Genomic DNA, 12034 nt, shown 5'->3' with positions numbered 1-12034 from the left:
ATTCCCTCACTGCATGCTGCCAAACTGCTAAGTCAGTGCTACATATTTTTGACGGTTATTACAGCAGCATCTCCTCCTCATTCCAATTTCTATATTTTTAGAGTAGTCTGAACTGCTGCAATAAAATAGAATACCAAAGTGAAATGGCTTAATTGAAGTAAACCGTTATTTCTCATTCATGTGACATCCCGGGAAGGCTATTCCGGGTTGGCAAGCAGCTCTCCTCACAGAATCATGCAGGGCCTGAGGCTGATAGCAGCTCTACCATCCAAGGCCACTCTGGTCATTGCCAGTCTAGCTCAGGAGAAGCGAGAAAGGGAAGTGCAGGTAGTCTTATGGGTCAGGTCTGGGAACAGCAGACCTCAGCTTTTGTCTACACTGCATCACTCACACAGCCACACCTGACTACAAGAGAGACTGAGAAATGAAGTATAGGGAAGTCCCTGGTGCCCGGTAGTCAGGGCTCCGTACTTTCACTGTCAAGGGCAGGAGTCTAATCCACAGTCAGGGGACTAAGATCCCACAGAACGCATGGCACGGCCAAAAAATAAATAAGAATAAATGAGATGGAGCTGGACAATCTTTGCCAGCTACCATTTATGTGCAACCAAACATTCCTGATCACACCTGTTCTAGCCAAGGATGAGCGTGGCTAGATTAGTCTTTGGGATTTTTAGGGATACAAAATATGGCAGAAATGGAAAAGGAGGGGTTAGTGATCCCTGTGAAGGCCAGGGGAAGAAGTTGGTGGAAAGCTGGAAAAGAAGAATGAATGAGAACATCTGTGATGTATGAGGAATACAAACACAAGTTGGAAATGAAGCTTTTCAGAGTAACACTGTAAACTTAAGTCCACTTTGTGGTGTTCAGGAGAAATGCAAAAAGGAACCTAAATAATTTTGAAATTGCTTTTTGACTAATGAGTTATTTATTTGGTAGCAACACGACTTTAAGCCATGATGGGTCATAGATTTACATGTGCAATAAGATGCTAAACTGGAAGTTTTGATTGACACACCATGTATGAGATATCAAAGTAAAAGGAGAGACAGAATATCACACAGAAAGACGTGAGCAGGCTTCCAAAACCCGATTAAATGAGTAACGCCTCTCAAAGGTACAAAAGGGTTTGACGGGTTGAACATCAGAAAGGACTTAGGAAAAGGCTTCTGTACTGAAGTTGCAGCCTGCCCCAAGGGGCATGTATAAGCGAGTGGTGCTTCCCGTGTACCTCAAGCATGGTGGGAGAACCTTTAAGGACACAGCTTTAAGAGCTTATTAGATGTTCCCTGGAGGGAGGGCTATGTGTTTATTGGGGTGGAGAACGATAAGTTGAACAGATGAAAGAGCAGACTGTACTGGAAGCCAGCTTGCCTCCCTAATGAGGGTAAATGGTGAAGAGTGCTGCCAGGACCACACATAGGCCACCACAGGGAGAGGGAGCGGGCTGGAGCCCATCTAAATTCTGACCAAGGGTCTCCTTGAAGGATGATGGGAAGCCTACTGAAAGTCTGACCAAGACGCCACAGGAAGACCAGAGGCTGAGAAAATGATACACGTAACCTGCATCGTGAGAAGAGCCAGCAGAGATGCTGCGGGAGAAGCCAGGAGAAAGGCCCGCAGAGCGTCAGCCATGATGACCTAGCAAACCCAGAACGTTCTCACCTGTTCATTCACTCAGCCAATATGCATTGAGCACCTACTCCATGCCAGACAAGTTCCAGGCCCTCCAGCCTATGTCAGTGAACAGTGGAGCCTGCATGCTTTAAAGAAACAGTAGGGGAGGGGAGACAAACAACAATAAATGACATAATGAATATAGAAATTATAGAGTATGATAGATATTGAAAAGTGTTAGAGGGGATAAGATGGGAGTTATACTTATTTAAATGTACATATATAAATTTTATATTTAAAAAATATTTTTAACAGGGTAAGGATAATGGTAGTTGTATTTTTTCAACTTTATAACAATTCCAAACTTATAGAGAAGTTTTAAGAATATTACAGAGAACTCCCATATGCCTCCTAGGTACATATGTAAGTATATATTACATATTATCTATATATTGTCAGTATGGCTCACAGTCTTATTTAATGAACTGTAACTTATTACTGTCCTTATTTATATTAAACATCAAAATTTCTTACCACATCTTTACTTTTTAGCACAACAAAAATTTCCTAAGCTACCCTGGTTTTCAGCCATTTCCCCAAGAATCCTGGCATTTATGTATTTCATTGCTTTCTGGCTGCACTAGGTCTTGGTTGCTGTGCAGAGGCTTTCTCTAGCTGCGGCGGGTCAAGGCTACTCTTTATTGTGGTGCAGTGGCTTCTCTTGTTGCAGAGCACAGACTCTAGGCGCAGGGGCTCAGCAGCTGTGGGACGCAGGCGCTAGGGCTTGGGGGCTTCATGAAACGCCGCGAGTGGGCTCAGAAGGTCTGGCTCTCCAGCTCTAGAGCAGGGGCTCAGCAGCTGTGGCGCGTGGGCTTAGTTGCTCCATGGCACACAGAATCTTCCTGTATCATGGATGGAACCCATGTCCCCTGCATTAGCAAGTGGATTCTTACCCACTGTACCACCAGAAAAGCCCAGGAATGGTATTTAGAAATCAAAATAATCAAGATCTGGGTCCTAGGTGTGTTCCTTGCTACTTGGATGTCATTACCCTTTCAGCAGACAAAGTTATAAATATTTGTGTATATATATATATATATATATACACACACACACACATATATATGTATATATATATATACATACACACATATACTATGATCTGAATATTTGGGTCCCCTCCTCCAATTCACAGGTTGAAATTCTAACTACAGGTTGATGGTATTAGGTGATGGGCCTTTGGGAAGTGATTAGGTCATGAGGGCAGAAAGAATAGAGAAATCTGAGACCCAGAAGAGGGCTCTCCCCGACCATGCTGGAACCCTGATCTCGGACATCCAGCCTCCAGAACTGTGAGAACTGAATTTCTGTTGTTTATGTAAGGTATTTTGTTGCAGCAGTCCAAACAGATCATATAAATATATGTGTATATATATAAACACATAAAAATACGGGAGGTCACTCACGTTTATTTGCCTGACTGATAAATGCGTATTTTTCCTCTTTCCCAAGAGAAAGAAGAGAGCAGTTGAGCCAACTGTGTTCAGTTTATTCTTCCCAGAGTCGCCAGTCAGGTTCAGTCATCCTCCCTCCCCGGGGACAGCGCGGGCAGGGGCAGAGGGGAGCCGTCAGCCACAGCAGTCGCGCTCTCCCCGCCTGGAAGGAAAGGAGCATGCAGATAAGTGTGATTTCCTAGTACTGCTTCCCTAGTAAAAGGTATCATTTTTATTTTTTATCTCCCTTCCTGTTTATATATATGTATATTAAACAGTCTCTCCACTTCTTCCATCTACTCCTGCCTGGCCAAAGATTGCCTTCTTTAGTCATACCATTTCTTACAGCATCAGATTTTCTCATTTTTATAATAAATTATAACATTTACATATATATATTTTTATAACAAACAGCCTGTTGACCCTTTATTTTTCTACTTCCCCTCACAGCCAAACATTATCAAAGAGTTGTCTATACACTATTATCACTATTTCCTCATCTGAAATTCTTTTTTCAATCAAACTTCCTTCCTTCCCCATCTCTCCTCTTATTCATGTCACGTCTCTTTCCCAACCTTACCTGACCTTTCAGCAATATGTGCCAGCTGACCACTCCCTCCTCCTCTCTCGTTTGGGTAACACCACTCTCTCCCGGTTTCCCTCCTGTCTCATTGGTAATGAATTCCTACCTTCCTGTTTTCCTATGCCAGTTCTTCCTCCTTGACCAACCTCCAAATGTTGAGGAGCCCAACAGTAGGGATCTCTATCCTGACCCCATTCTGTTCCATCTGTGTGTGATTTTAAATACCATCCACGTGTCTTTCATTTCTAAAAGTGTGCCTCAAGCTCAGACTGGGAGCCAGACTCTATGGTAACTCTCTTCTCCTGGGTATCTAAGAGGTATCTCAAAATAAGATGCAGTGGAAGAGATTAGCCAGTTGCTCACCAAAGCCTTTCTTAATATGTATTTATTTATTTGGCTGCATCAGGTCTTAGTTGCAGCATGTAGGACCTTCCATCTTCATTGTGGCATGTGGGATTTTTAGTTGTGGCATGTGGATCTACTTCCCTGATGAGGACTCAAACCTGGGCCTCCTGCATTGGGAGCATGGCATCTTAGCCACTGGACCACCAGGGACATCCCCTTGAGCTCCCAGCCAAGCATTTCCTAGCTTCCCATGCAGCCAGATGTAGCTCTAGAGCAGGACAGAGTCACAAGACAGAGCATGGATTCATGAGTCAGTACACAAAACCTCACCCACTGAATACCCACATTGAACTGTTTTATCAACAAGAAAAGAAAAATCTATTGTGTTCTGCCATTGCTATTTTGAGGTTACTTGTTCAACAGCAATTAGCTTACTCAGACTATTATAGATGTCAAAAGCTGAGCTTGACTCCCTTACTCAAATTCTTTCCCCCACCAACTTGATAATTCCTCGGTGATTGATTTCTTTCTCCATTCTGCTGCAAGACAGAAGCCTTGATTTCTTCCTTTTCCTTATCCACGCATCCAGCCTACAAGCAAGCTCTCTTGGTTCTGTCTCTGTATTATTCCAGTTTTGCTAAAGTAACTTACAAACTCAGACTTGCAGCGAATTATAGTAAATATTTATGTCTCCTGCAGAAGTTGGCAAGCTGTGTTGTGCTTGTGCTACGCCTGGCTGACCTTGTTTGTTTTCAGCCAAGTTTGGCTCCATATTGCAAATCAGGTTTGGGTCTGCAAGCCATGTATCCCATTCTGGGACTCTGAGTGAAGAAACAATGGCTTCCTGAAAAATGTTCTTTTCATGGTGGATGACAGAAGCATGAAAGAGACAACAGGAGTCATTCCTGCCTCCTAAAGCTTCAGGTTGAACTCTCAGTCACAATCTGTGACTTACCTTGTTTTTACTGTCTATTAAACTAGAGTTCTATTACTTCCTGGCATCTAGTAAACACTCAACGAATGCTTACGAAACTAATGTTAAATAAGAAAATTCTGGAAAAGCAGTTTAAGGCTAGACTGTTAAAGAATCTTGGAATATTGTGTAGGAGAGTCTAGACTTCATTCTAAAGCTATACATCAGTCACCAAAGGAGAGGTCTGCTTTGAAAAGGTAGCTATGACTGTTTCTGCGTGATGAATGTTTAAAGAGAAGCCAGTTAAAAGGTTACAGTCATTGTCCAGGTTAGAGGAGACTTGAAGCCTAAACTAGGGCAGAGGGACTAGAAAGGTGACTGCTTTGAGGTGTCATCAACAAAATCAGTTAGTAACAGCATTAATTAAGTGCCCTTAGTAGGCTCAGGCTTCATGCTATCTTCACAGGAGCCAAGCAAAATAGGTATTAGTATACTAACTTTACATTAAAAAAAAAAAAAGCTTCAGAGAACTTATACGATTCCCCCCGCACCCCACCCAGAATCACACTGCTAAATAAAACACTATTCTGGAATTCCATTGCAGGAGTATCTGATTTCCAAGGACAAGTAGTAGAAGACAATTATCCAGCCAAGATAATTGTTTAGACGATGTCCTTTGCTAGTATACATTCAAGTTCACTGGGAAGGTAATGAGTGTGGTTTTGGTTACCCTGTAGGTTAAGAAGCCTGTGATACAGTAAATTGTTCTGCCTGAAACAGAAACTGACTCTTGTTAACTCACTGAACAGGATATTTCCTGAAAGGCTATGGGGACTCACAGAATCAGTGGTAGGCTGGAGGGACAGGCTTCATGAAAAGGTCACGAACCCAGGGAGTTCCAGACAATGAGGCAACAAAAACTAGCCATCTATGTATTCATGAAACTGATGGTTATTGAGTGTGTACCCCATATCAGGCACCTCAGAGCCCTGGGGACACAGCTGTGAAGATTCCAGAAGTATCCTCACCTTCATGCAATTTTCATTCAAATGAGGGAGTGAGTGAGTGAAAAGTCGCTCAGTCGTGTCCGACTCTTTGCGACCCCATGGACTGTAGCCCACCAGGCTCCTCCATCCATGGAATTTTTTAGGCAAGAGTACTGGAGTGGGTTGCCATTTCCTTCTCCAGGGGATCTTTCCGACCTGGGGATCAAACCCAGGTCTCCCACATTGCGGGCAGACACTTTACCATCTGAGCCACCAGGGAATCTCAAATGAGGGACTTGGGTCATAAGTAAATCAATTGATTAAATCCAAAAATATGTCAGACGGTAGAAAATAAAACAAGGAAGGGGGGATAAAGAGTGCCTTGAGGAGAGAGAAGTTGCTGTTTTCAATGGAGTGGTCAGAAAAACCTCTCCAAGAGTTCTGGTCCATCCACTGCTGCAGACATATGAATGAATGAGAATTCCAAGTGTCCCCTTGTTGCTGCTCATTCTCCTGAGTGTTGGAGTCTTAGAAGTAATATCCGACTGTCAGAGATGAAGACATGTGCCCAAACCCTTAGCTCCTCTGAAATGAGGCAGGGGAAGAATTGCCCTTCAAATCCGATATTTTGATAAGCACTACCTCCAAAGAACATACAGAAAATGAGAGATTTTCCCCAAAGAGAAGAGGGGACTCTAGACAACCCAAATAACCACAGGAGTGGATGTAATCAATAAGGCAGAGTCAAAGACGAGACGCATCAAAGAGAAGAATGAGAATAAAATAAAGGACAGTGCTTTAGAGAATCTTGAATAAGTTTTAAGATAGCAGTTGACGAAGAGGAACCAGTACAGGAAAGCAGAAAAAAAGCATCTGGAGAGAGCAGTGTTTGAGAATCCAAGGATAAAGAGCTTAAGAGGTCAAAGGCAACCTTATGGAGAAGTTTGGAAGAAGACACTGTAAATGGAGAAAAGAACCAATAGTGAATGCAATAGGGATAAAGTAACCTCTGAACCAAAGTGTTCCATAATTCATGCTACTGTAAAGGAACTTGAAAATTACATTATCCTGTGTCAAAAGGAGTGTAGGACTTCTGCCCTCACTTCACTGAACTTCACAATAACTTTGTGAGAAAGAGTTTATCCTCACTTGGAGATGGAGGAAAATAATATCTAATAACCAGTGCTGGAGACTATAAACCTTTTCCTGGAGTACATCTTGTCAATAGATAGCAAAAGACCTTAAATGTATGTATTCTCTGACCCTTCCTCTTTAAAGGAATTTAGCCAAAAAGAATAATCAAGAGCATGCACACAGATTTATCTACAGGGTTGTACACTGGCTGTAATTGTAAAGAATTGAACACAAGCTAGTTCCAACAAGAGGGAAGTGGTATGTCCATGCTGTGAAATGATGTGCAATCAGTACCAAATAAATGTTGAAGAATGAACTATTCAAGAAAAAAAAAAAAGGAAATGGTTTATAATTTATGAAGCAGAAACAGCAGAGACAACAAAAAGTATATAGAATATGATTCCATTTTTGCTTCTTATGGTTTCCTGCCGCATTTTCCAAAATGTCTGCAATAAACAAATACTACTTTTATAAAACAAATACTACTTATATAAGACTACAGATCTCTTCAAGAAAATTAGAGATTCCAAGAGAATATTTCATGCAAAAATGGGCAAAATAAAGGACAGAAACACTATGAACCTAACAGAAGCAGGAGATATTAAGAAGCAGTGGCAAGAATACACAGAAGAACTATACAATAAAGATCTTAATGACCCAGATAACCATGATGGTGTGATCACTCACCTAGAGCCAGACATCCTGGAATGCAAAGTCAAGTGGGCCTTAGGAAGCATCACTATGAACAAAGCTAGTGGAGGTGATGCAGTTCCAGCTGAGCTATTTCAAATCCTCAAAGATGATGCTGTTAAAGTGCTGCACTCAGCACTGTTTATAATAGCCAGGACATGGAAGCAACCTAGATGCCCATCAGCAGACGAATGGATAAGGAAGCTGTGGTACATATACACCATGGAATATTACTCAGCCATTAAAAAGAATTCATTTGAATCACTTCTAATGAGATGGATGAAACTGGAGCCCATTATACACAGTGAAGTAATTCAGAAAGATAAAGACCAATACAGTGTACTAACACATATATATGGAATTTAGAAAGATGGTAACGATAACTCTATATGCAAAACAGAAAAAGAGACACAGATGTACAGAACAGACTTTTGGACTCTGTGGGAGAAGGCGAGGGTGGGATGTTTTGAGAGAACAGCATCGAAACATGTATATTGTCAAGGGTGAAACAGATCACCAGCCCAGGTTGGATGCATGAGACAAGTGCTCGGGGCTGGTGCAATGGGAAGACCCAGAGGGATCAGATGGAGAGGGAGGTGGGAGGGGGGATTGGGATGGGGAATACATGTAAATCCATGGCTGATTCATGTCAATGTATGGCAAAAACCACTACAATATTGTAAAGTATTTGGCCTCCAACTAATAAAAATAAATGGGAAAAAAAGAAAAAAAAAATAAAGTGCTGCACGCAATATGCCAGCAAATTGGGAACACTCAGCAGTGACCACAGGAATGGAAAAGGTCAATTTTCATTCCAATCCCAAAGGAAGGCAATGCCAAAGAATGCTCAAACTACCATATGATTGCACTCATCTCACACTCATCTCATTACTAGCAAAGTAATGCTCAAAATTCTCCAAGCCAGGCTTCAACAGTACATGAACTGAGAACTTCCAGATGTTCAAACTGGATTTAGAAAAGGCAGAGGAACCAGAGATCAATTGCCAACATCTGCTGGATCATATAAAAAATCAAGAGAGTTCCAGAAAAACATCCACTTCTGCTTCACTGACTATGCTAAAGCCTTTGTGTGAATCACAACAAATTGTGGGAAATTCTTAAAGATATAGGAATAGCAGACCACCTTACCTGCCTCCTGAGAAATCTGTATGTAGGTCAAGAAGCAACAGTTAGAACTGTTTTCAGTCATTTTCAACTGGACATGAAACAACGGACTGGTTCCAAATTGGGAAAGGAGTATTTCAAGGCTGTATATTGTCATCTTGCTTATTTAACTTATGTGCAGAATACATCATGCAAAATGCCAGACTGGATGAAGCACAAGCTGGAATCAAGATTGCAGGGAGAAATATCAATAACCTCAGATGTGCAGATGACACCACCCTTATGACAGAAAGCAAAGAGGAACTAAAGAGCCTCTTGTTGAAAGTGAAAGAGGAGAGTGAAAAAGCTGGCTTAAAACCCAACATTCAAAAAAACCAAAATCATGGCATCCAGTCCCATCACTTCATGGCAAATAGATGGAGAAACAATGGAAACAGTGACAGACTTTATTTTGGGGGGCTCTAAAATCACTGAAGATGGTGACTGCAGCCATGAAATTAAAACATACTTGCTCCTTGGGGGAAAAAAAGCTATGACAAACCAAGGCAGCATATTAAAATGCAGAGACATTACTTTGCCAACAAATGTCCATCTAGTCAAAGCTATGGTTTTTCCAGTAGTCATGTATGGATGTGAGAGTTGGACTATAAAGAAAGCTGAGCACAGAGAATTGATGCTTTTGAACTGTGGTGTTGGAGAAGACTCTTGAGAGTCCAAGGAGATCAAACCAGTCAATCCTAAAGGAGATCAGTCCTGAATATTCATTGGAAGGACTGATGCTGAACTGAAGCTCCAATACTTTGGCTACCTGATGTGAAGAACTGACTCACTGGAAAAGACCCTGATGCTGGGAAAGATTGAAGGTGGAAGGAGAAGGGGACAGAGGATGAGATAGTTGGATGGCATCACAGATTCAATGGACATGAATTTGAGCAAGCTTTGGGAGCTGGTGATGGACAAGGAAGACTGGTGTGTCTCAGTCCATGGGTCACAAAGAGTTGGACGCAACTGAGCTACTGAACTGAACTAAAATGACTTTTATAATGATATTTTTTAAAGTAAAATCCCGTGTGGTTAAGGTCCTGTGTGCAAAAGGTCAGTTTTCATGCCAATCTCAAAGAAAGGCAATGCCAAAGAATGTTTGAATTACCATACAACTGCACTCATGTCACATGCTAGCAAGGTTATGCTCAAAATCCTTCAAGCCAGGCTTCAGCAGTACTTGAATGAAGAACTTCCAGATGTACAAGCTGGGTTTTGAAGAGGCAGAGGAACCAGAGATCAAATACCCAACATCTGCTGGATCACAGAAAAAGCAAGAGAATTCCAGAAAAACATCTACTTCTGCATCACTGACCAAATTAGAGCTTTTGACTGTGTGGATCACAACAAACTGGAAAATTCTTAAAGAGATGGGAATACCAGATCACTTTACCCGTCTCCTGAGAAACCTGTATGCAGGTCAAGAAGCAACAGTTAGAACCATACTTGGAATAACTGACTGGTTCAAAATGGGGAAAGGAGTACTATAACACTGTATATTGTCACCCTGCTTATTTAACTATTATGCAGAGTACTACCATTTTACCCATGCAAAAGGCCAGGCTGGAAGAATCACAAGCTGGAACCAAGGCTGCTGGGAGAAATATCAACAACCTTAGATATGCCAATGATACCACTCTAATGGCAGCCTTATCAAGAGAAGAGTGAAAAAGCTGGCTTATAACTCAATATAACTCAACATTCAAAAAACTAAGATCAGGGCATCTGGTCACATCACTTCATGACAAATGGAAGGGGAAAAGTGGAAGCAGTGACAGACTTTATTTTCTTGGGCTCCAAAATCACTGCAGATGGTGACTGTAGCCATGAAATTAAAAGATGCTTACTCCTTGGAAGGAAAGCTATGACAAACCTAGACAGTATATTAAAAAGCAGAGATATAATTTTGCTGACAAACGTCTATCTAGTCAAAGCTATGGTTTTTCCAGTAGTCATGTATAAATGTGAGATTTGGACCATAAAGAAGGTTGAGGATGGAAGAATTGATGCCTTTGAACTGTGGCGCTGGAGAGATTACCGAGAGTCCCTTGGACTGCAAGATCAAACCAGTTAATCCTAAAGGAAATTGACCCTGAATATTCATTGGAAGGACTGCTGCTAAACTTCCAACACTTTGGCTACCTGACACAAAGAGCAATTCATTGGATAAAAGACCCCAATGATGGGAAAGATTGAAGGCAAAAGGAGAAGAGGGCAACAGAGGATCAGATAGTTAGGTAGATACCATCACTGATTCAATGGACATAAACTTGAGCAAACTCTGGGAGATACTGGAGGACAAAGGATTCTGGGAGTCCTGCAGTCCCTAGGGTCTCTAAGAGTCAGACACAACTTAGCAGTTGAACAACAACAACCTGTGTGATTAAGTACTTATTTGTGTCAAACAGGGATAACCGGGAAAGGACTGGCCAGAATTACTCTTGACTCTTCAGTCATTCCTTCTACCACCTCAGGTTGCCTTTTCTTACATAGAACAGTCACTGAGTGTCTTACTGCTGGCCTGCTGCTATAACAAAAATACCAGAGTATGGGTGACTTAAACAGTGAACATTTATTTCTCTAAATTCTGGAGCCTGGGAAGGTGAAGATCAAGGTGCCAGAAGATTTAGTGTCTGATGAGAACCTACTTCCTGGTTCATAGATGGCTGTCTTGGCTGTGTCCTCACACAATAGAAGGGCCAAGGGAGCACTCTGGGGTCTCTTTTATAAGGACACTTATCCCATCTGTGAGGGCACCACCCTCATGAATGGTTGGATGGCATCACTGACTCAATGGACATGAGTCTAGGTAAACTCCGTGAGTTGGTGATGGACAGGGAGGCCTGGCGAGCTGCGGTTCATGGGGTCACAAGGAGTCCGACAAGACTGAGCGACTGAACTGAGCTGAACCCTCATGAACTAATAGCTCCCAAAGGCCCAACCCATGAATACCCTCAGAGGGGGGATTAGGTTTCAACATATGAAATGAGGTTGGAGTGGGGCGGGGCGGCAGGAGGTAGACAAGAAGACCACAACAAAAAACACCCTCAATCTCTGGAAGCAAAGGAGTGGGGAAATGCCCCTCAATAATGTACAAATGCTTTCC

This window comes from Cervus canadensis, chromosome 2, assembly GCF_019320065.1.
Source record: "Cervus canadensis isolate Bull #8, Minnesota chromosome 2, ASM1932006v1, whole genome shotgun sequence".
Taxonomy (NCBI): Eukaryota; Metazoa; Chordata; class Mammalia; order Artiodactyla; family Cervidae; genus Cervus; species Cervus canadensis.
This window is presented reverse-complemented; position numbering follows the sequence as displayed.